We start from the raw sequence: 7,752 nt of genomic DNA on the forward strand, positions 1-7,752 counted from the left end.
ACACAGCGAAGAGAGTAACAGTAAAATGCACCCCCTACTGGGGATATGCCTGCAACCAAGGTACAGGCCCTTGACCAGAATCAAACCTGGGACCCTTGAGTCTGCAGGCTGATGCTCTATCTGCTGAGCTAAACCGGTTAGGGCCCTATTTCTTTTTTTTTTTTTTTTAACAGCAATCCCTTTAGCATTTTTTGCATTACTGATTTTATGTTAATAAACTTCCTTAGTCCTTTCTTGTCTGTGAAGCTCCTGATTTTACCTTCAGTTCTGAATGATAGCCTTGCTGAGTATAGTATCCTTGGATTCAGACACTTGCTTTACATGACTTTGTATATTTCACTCCATTCCCTTCTGGCCTGATGTGTTTCTATTGAGAAATCAGTTGATAGTCTGATGGGAGATCCCTTAACAGGTAATTTTCTGTTTCTCACAGGCAGCCTTTAAGATTCTTACTTTATCATTGGTGTTTGCCAATTTAATTATAGTGTGTCTTGGTGTCAGTCTTTTGGGTTCATTTTGGGGGGGACTGTGAGCTTCTTGGACTTGTGTGAGTATTTTCTTCCCAATATCAGGGAAGTTTTCTGTCATTATTTCTTCAAACAGGTTTTCTGTTCCTTGCTCAGTTTCCTATCCTTCTTGCACCCCTATTATACAGATGTTCCATTTTGTGTTGTCCCAAAGCTCCCTTAGGCTTTCCTCCTATTTTTTTAATTTTTCTTCTAGTTGCTGCTCTGCTTGGGTATTTGTTCTTACCTATATTCTAGCTCACCATTGCTGTTCTCAACTTCTTATAGGCTACTGTTGATGCTTTCTATTGTTTTATTTATTTCAGCTATGTCATTCTTCATTTCTGCTTGGTTCTTACACATGTTGTCAAATTTGTCTTCCAACCTTTTCAGCATCATTATGACCATTGCTCTGAATTCTTTCTCTGACAAATTGCTTGCCTCCATTTTGTTTACTTCCTTTTCCGGTGATTCCTCCTTTTCTTTCATATGGGGGCTGTTTCTTTGTCTCCCCATTTTTCCTACTCCCAGGGTTTCTGGTTATGTGGCTCACTCTACTGCATTGACTTAAAGACACAAAATACAACTCAACAAGACACAACACAGAGGGCACAAAACATGAATGTAATCATGATACCAATATCCCCAAATAATCGTGACCATCAGAGAAAAGAGAATTAGGGGAGAGAAAAGAGCACAAATGATATTGAGAAAAGGAAAAAAGGTAAGAAAGAAAAGAAGAAGAAAAAAGAAGGGGAAAAACATATGCATATGGGGGAAACTACAAAAATACAGCAACTAATCCAAGAAATGAAGACAACAAACATCCAGAAAAGAAGGAGGGATGCTGAATCAGAAGAGGCAGAGCTTATTTCCAGAAGATAAGGTCAAGTAATGGAATGAATGGGGAAATGGCCACGATTCAATATAGAGGAGGTAGGAAGAGAATTAGTCTATAATAATAAAAGTAAAAAAAACAAATACTAAAAAAAGTAGAAAATAATAATTGAAAAAAATTATTATAATTAATATATATGAAAATTTATATCTATATAAAATTTTCCTTTCTTTAATCTATCTATCTATGTATTCATCTATTTTTGGAAAACTAGAATAGAGAGCAGATAAGCCTGCATTTGTGATTAAAACTAATTAAGCTATTAGTATAAGAAGAGAACAAGGAAGGAGATGAAAAACAAAAGCATAAAATAAAATAAAAAACTCACAAATAATCAAATAACAGCAACAAGAAAGAAAGAAAGAAAGAAAATTGGCTAGTGAAGAAAGAGAAAAGAGAAGTGTATATGGACTTGAAGCAGGGGAGAGAAAATTAGATATGTGAGTAGGCCAAGAGACACTATTTTAATAGTAATCCATCAATAAAGCAGGTAAAGAAGATCAATTTTTTTTAAATATATTTTATTGATTTTTCACAGAGAGGAAGGGAGAGAGATAGAGAGAGTTAGAAACATCGATGAGAGAGAAACATCGATCAGCTGCCTCCTGCACATCCACCACCGGGGATGTGCCCGCAACCCAGGTACATGCCCTTGACCGGAATCGAACCTGGGACCTCTCAGTCCACAGGCTGACGCTCTATCCACTGAGCCAAACCGGTTTCGGCAAGAAGATCAATTTTTAACAGGGAGTAAAAGGAAAGAGTAGAGAAAAACTAAAGCAGGAACAGAAGAGAAATTTGATGAAAAAGAGAAAAATGAGGAAGAAAGTGTTGGCATAAAGGAAAAAATGAGATAGAGTAAAATAATGATAAAAAAGTAAAAACAGAATGTAGAACACTAATCCAAAAAATAGTAAAAAATAATAATAAATAAAAATAATAGCCGAAACCGGTTTGGCTCAGTGGATAGAGCGTCAGCCTGTGGACTGAAAGGTCCCAGGTTCGATTCCGGTCAAGGGCATGTGCCTGGGTTGCGGGCACATCCCCAGTGGGGGATGTGCAGGAGGCAGCTGATCGATGTCTCTCTCTCATCGATGTTTCTGACTATCTCTCTCCCTTACTCTCTGTAAAAAATCAATAAAATATTTAAAAAAAAAGAATAAATTAAAGTGTGAAAAAAATTTTAGTTTTTTAAGTAAAAGTTAAAAAATAAAAAAGTGAAGTAGTGAAGTTTGTTTTTTTCAGGGGTGCTTCAATGACCCATGGAGGCTGGTATGATTCCTTTCTTCTGTTCTGCCTGCCATGTCTCAGTTTCCTTTTAGGTAGTCATCACAGTGTTGAAGTTCCCAGCGATCCACTGCTCCTCTGTGTCATATGCCACAACCTTGGTTTCAAGCAGACAGGATCAATCTTCCCACTATTTTTCTGCCTGCTTTCAGTTGTATTTACACAAGAGTCTATTTCTGACACGACCACTAGGTAGCTTTGTTTCTGTATTAGTTTTTCTGTGATCAAATGGCCCCTCAACCAAGTTCCCAAGGGTTCCCTGGCATATTTAGAATCTTCCTTTTCCTGCCATGCTCAAGCCTGGGTGTGGCTGCACTGCTAGGAGGAGCCTGGTCTTCAGGAGAAAAATGTCTGTTCAGGGTTGGAGGGGCAGACTGTCTCAGAGCTGGCTTCCTGCTTATCTCTCCCTGTTCTGCTCCCCAGTTTCCACAAAAGCCACCTTCCCCTGCAGTCTCGGTGAGTGTTTTAAATTGAAAGATCCTATGCACTGGGTTTAGCCAGTAAAAACAAGGAAGTTACAAAGACAGAGCAACTGCGGCGCCTCGTGACTTTCTCCCCTCAGCACTGGGCAGTCAGTGTAAAACTTCAGGCTGCCTTTCTGAGCTCAGCCTCCTACAGCTGTGTGCTTAGATTTAGAGTCCCCCACTGCCAGCAGCCCTGTGGACCCCCTTCTACATTCGAGGGCTACACTGACCCCAAGGAATGCAGTTTTGGTGCAGCACAGTCTCCCTCTGAGACTCTATTCCCCACTGCAGGGCGTGTTTCTCCCTCCAACCCAGAACCCCAATCCCACCTCTCTCCAGGCGATCTCTGACTTTTCTGTCCATAGATTGCCTCACCAGCTGTGTTTAATTCAGCAATTCTGGGTGGATGTTATTTAATTCAGCTGTTTCTTCTATCGGCTCCATGAGAAGTCTCAGGACCCATCCGCCTATTCAGCTGCCATTTTGTCTCCCCCTGGACAAACTTTTTTAGGCGCCCATGGCCGAGGAGGCTGGAGTCTCTGTGTTTGTGGGTTCGCAGCCAAGACAACTGGGTCCTGCGCATTGTGGCTGTAGGGTTCCCTATAGTATCCGAGGTCTCCCCAAGGGAAGGGAAGGCTAGCTGCCAATCATAGCTGCTCTCCCCTTCAAGGTGGCACAGTCTCTGTGGCAGAGCCGGCCGCCCCAGGAGAGATTTCTGTGGTAGTAGAGGCTGCCTGGCCAGGGGAACCTGGTCTGCCAGTCCCCGATAGTCTTGTGGAATATAAGTGTCCCTAACTCACAAATACACACACTCCCACATGTCCACACACTCTCCTTTCGCTCTCTGACTCACTCACACTATCTTGCTCACTGCCTTCTTGTTGGTCGCAATCTTCCCTCTTCTTCCAAAAATAAATTTAATTTTTAAAATGCATGATGGCCTGGCCTGTGTTGCTCAATGGTTGAGTGTTGACCCATGAACCAAGAGATGGTAGGTTCAATTCCCGGTCAGGACACATACCCAGGTTGCAGGCTCAATGCCCAGTAGGGGGCATGCAGGAGGCAGTCAATCAATGTTTCTATCTCTCTATCCTTCTCCCTTCCTCTCTTTCTAAAAAGAAAATCAATAAAAACATATATATTTTGTAAAGCATGATGAAAAATAGCTGTCATCTAGAGTATCAAGTGATCCCAGGGGAAAACAGATGACTGCATATGTTGATTAGGACAAGAAAATCAGACAGCACCGACTAGCACACTTGAATTGGCATTTAATTCTCAATGGGCCTGTAGTTTAACCAGGATTGCAGAGGTAGATGCATATGGTGATTATTTGGCCTAAAGGCTTCATTTTAAATTAAGAGCCCTTAGGTTTTCATGGACTCTCTGGTGGGAAGGAACCAGTTAAGGAAATGTAACCTCACCTATTAGCCTGGGATCATTGGGGTTGGATTGTAATTTAAAACATCAAATATAAATAGCTTAAAAGGCAGCATCGACTCCTCCAAACCACCAGTATCACCACCACCATCTACACATTCAGTTTCCAGTTATGCTTACTGAATCTGAGTTAACCACCATGAGTCTCGGGGGGAGAGCAAATAATGGAGCAGAGGCAGGTCACTGTGGGGCCCAGCAACACACTTCAGAATGAGGCATATCAGGAGAAAAGCCAGTGCGTGTTTTCCCCTTTCTTACCCCCCACCCTTTATAATTTGCTTTCTGAATTCTAGTCCTGGCTCTGCCACTAACTTAGTGCCCCTGGAAAAATTACCCATATCCCCCTCCTTCTTAGTTTCCTCTCCTATAAATAGAAAGGTAGAATTTCTGAGGTTCTTCCTAACTCTGACAGTTTGTGATTCTTGGAGAAGATTGTACGCCTATAGGTAACTCTCTGAGTCCAATTCCGGGAATATGACAGTGAGTGAATCTTCTCCCCGAGAGGGTTATTCTTACATACTAACTCTAATAATAGCAGTGATGGTGATGATGGTGGTCATCCTCTGTGTGTGTGTGTGTGTGTGTGTGTGTGTGAGAGAGAGAGAGAGAGAGAGAGAGAGAGAGAGAGAGACAGAGAGAGAGAAGGCAAGGCAAGAGAAGAGAAACAAATGAAGAATCAAAGTGAGAAAGTGAGAGAAGAGAAAGAACATGATTGTATATGTTGGAGGAAAGATGGGAATGGGGAAATTCAGACTCAGAATATTTTTAAATGTTTCCTCTTATACTTCTACTCTTTTTGTGTCCCTGTAAGAGCTCTAACTTTAGAATCACACTCAAACTTAATTAGTTTTTTTTCAAATTATTAATTACTTATTCAAATCAGATCTTCAAGCCCATTGAACTTCCCCAGACAACTGCTACCACAGAAAGCATCCTATAGCCTGATAAAAAAGAAACAGCAGAAGTACTCCAGGGCTTCTGCTCCTCATCCACGAACCAATAGACCTAGGTATGTGCTTTTCAGCAAGACCAATTCATTAACAGAGAAAGCTGTTAATAGTGCTGGGTTTGCCACCTGAAAGGCCGTCTGTGCCTCCTATACCAAGGCAATTGAGGATGACAGGGTTGGGAGGACTGTATCACTTTCATAGTGGTCAGAGTCAGGACTTGGGGGAATTAAATATTTGAAACCACTCTTCCTCTTAATATTTACTGAAGAATACAATTGCCTCTCTCAAGTCAGCAATCTTAAAGTAACACACTCTTTTGAAGTATTTGTTTTCATAAGATGTGGACTGGACTCTTAAACTGTCACATGGCTATAAGAGATGGCATCTTTGCAGGAATTTCTTCTTGCAGTAGAAATTACAATAGGATATTTTTACTGGAGACATCCTGATGCATTGCTGCTTATTCTATTTATTTATACCCAAGGGTAATTATGGTAAGGTTTTTACCCAGGAAAAAAACATACTTTAAGTGCCTTCAGCTCTTTTCTATATCAGGTCTTAGTAGCCACAAATGCCAACCTCATCCTTATCCCATGTTGTTGGAAGGTACTTCAGTATACTTATTATACACAGGGGTGGGCAAAAGTAGGTTTACAGTTTTAAGTACACAAAACACAGACTTTATTCTTGTATTATTTATCAATTATTGCATTATTTATTAATGTTACAATTGTAAACCTACTTTTGTCCACCCCATACTTTGGAGAGGTTAAGTTTTGGAGCAAGACAGATGTGGGTTCAAATCCTATCTCAGTCACTAAATCCTGAGCCTGTTCTCTTTTCTGTAAAATCCTATGTAATAGAAGTGGAATATGATAAGAGTCTGACCAATTGATCAACCGTTTGATCAACCATTTGACCAGTCGCTATGACATGCACTGACTACCAGGGGGCAGATGCTCTGACCAGTAGGTTAACTTGCTGCAGGGGTCTGGCCAATCGGGACTGGGTGAGATGGGCTGAACATACCCTGGAACCCTCCCGAGGTACCTCCCTGGCTGGCCGACTCCTATTGCCCCCAATTGAAACTAGGCTAGACGGCCTCAATAGACCCTGATTGCCACAGGCTGAGGGAACCCACCAGTGCATAAATTTATGCACCGGGCCTCTAGTAGAATAATAATAACATTGAACTCACAAGGATTAAGTAGGATGTAGGAATTCATTGAGATAGTATTCATAAAAACCTTAACTGTGTTTTGGTCATAATAACAATAAATCTGAGCTTTTATTACTGTTGCACTGAAATTACCTATAGTGAACCTGTGTTTTCAAAAATGTGTTGTAAACTTTTAAACATTTAAAAAAATAAGGCTGTTCAATGGACATAGATAATAGTGTGATGAAGGCCTGGGGTGGGGCGGGTTAATGGGGCAAAACAGGGGACATCTGTAATACTTTCAATAATAAGGACTATAATACTTCAACAATAAAATTAAAAAAATAAGCTTGTTAGATATGAGATTGCAACTCCTTGTTAAAATAGGTTTTTAAATATTTAAATATTTATTATTCATAAAAATATTTAGTTTTTAAACTTTTAATTGTCTGATAATGGGAGATTTACATGCACTGTGAAAAATACTACAGAGATGCCATGTAACCTACACCCAGTTCCCTCCAATGGAAACATCCTGCAAAACTATAGTACAATATCACAACCAAGGTGCTGTCATGCTACAAGTCAAAAATCTTACTCAAATTTTATTTGTACTCATTTGTGTGTGTGTGTGTGTATACGTGCATATGAGCAATGTGTATTTTAGTTCAATGCAATTTATTGTATGTCTAGGTTCACTTATCCAACACCACAGACAGGGAAGGCACAGAAAAATTCCATTATCACATGGATTCCTCATCTTGGCCTTTTATAGCCACACCAGTCTCCCCTTACATTCCTTGTTCCTAACCCATGGAAAAAGAATTGTCTGTTCACCATTTCTATAAATTTCTCAAATAAACTATCTACACTAATAAAAGAGAAAAATGGTAATTGGCGTACGACACTACCCTTTTCAATGGATAATCAGGGGGATATGCAAATTAACTGCCAACTCAGATGGCAGTTAACTGACAACAAAGACGGTGGTTAATTTGCATATGTAGGCACAATGCAGGGAGGTGAAAGGGAAAGCAGGAAGAAGCCC

General features: G+C 40.4%; 1 long non-coding RNA gene across 1 annotated transcript in view; it reads left to right on the forward strand.

Annotated features, from left to right (window-relative positions):
* The first annotated feature begins 3,062 nt into the window (after window positions 1-3,062).
* LOC107183275 overlaps window positions 3,063-7,752 on the forward strand; it is a 20,435-nt gene continuing 15,745 nt past the window's right edge. The window contains exons 1-2 of the long non-coding RNA XR_001514066.1: window positions 3,063-3,147; window positions 6,192-6,194. This is a non-coding gene — a long non-coding RNA (uncharacterized LOC107183275). The remainder of the gene's footprint in view (window positions 3,148-6,191; window positions 6,195-7,752) is intronic.

Source organism: Myotis davidii, unplaced genomic scaffold, assembly GCF_000327345.1.
Source record: "Myotis davidii unplaced genomic scaffold, ASM32734v1 scaffold550, whole genome shotgun sequence".
In the NCBI taxonomy this organism is placed as follows: Eukaryota; Metazoa; Chordata; class Mammalia; order Chiroptera; family Vespertilionidae; genus Myotis; species Myotis davidii.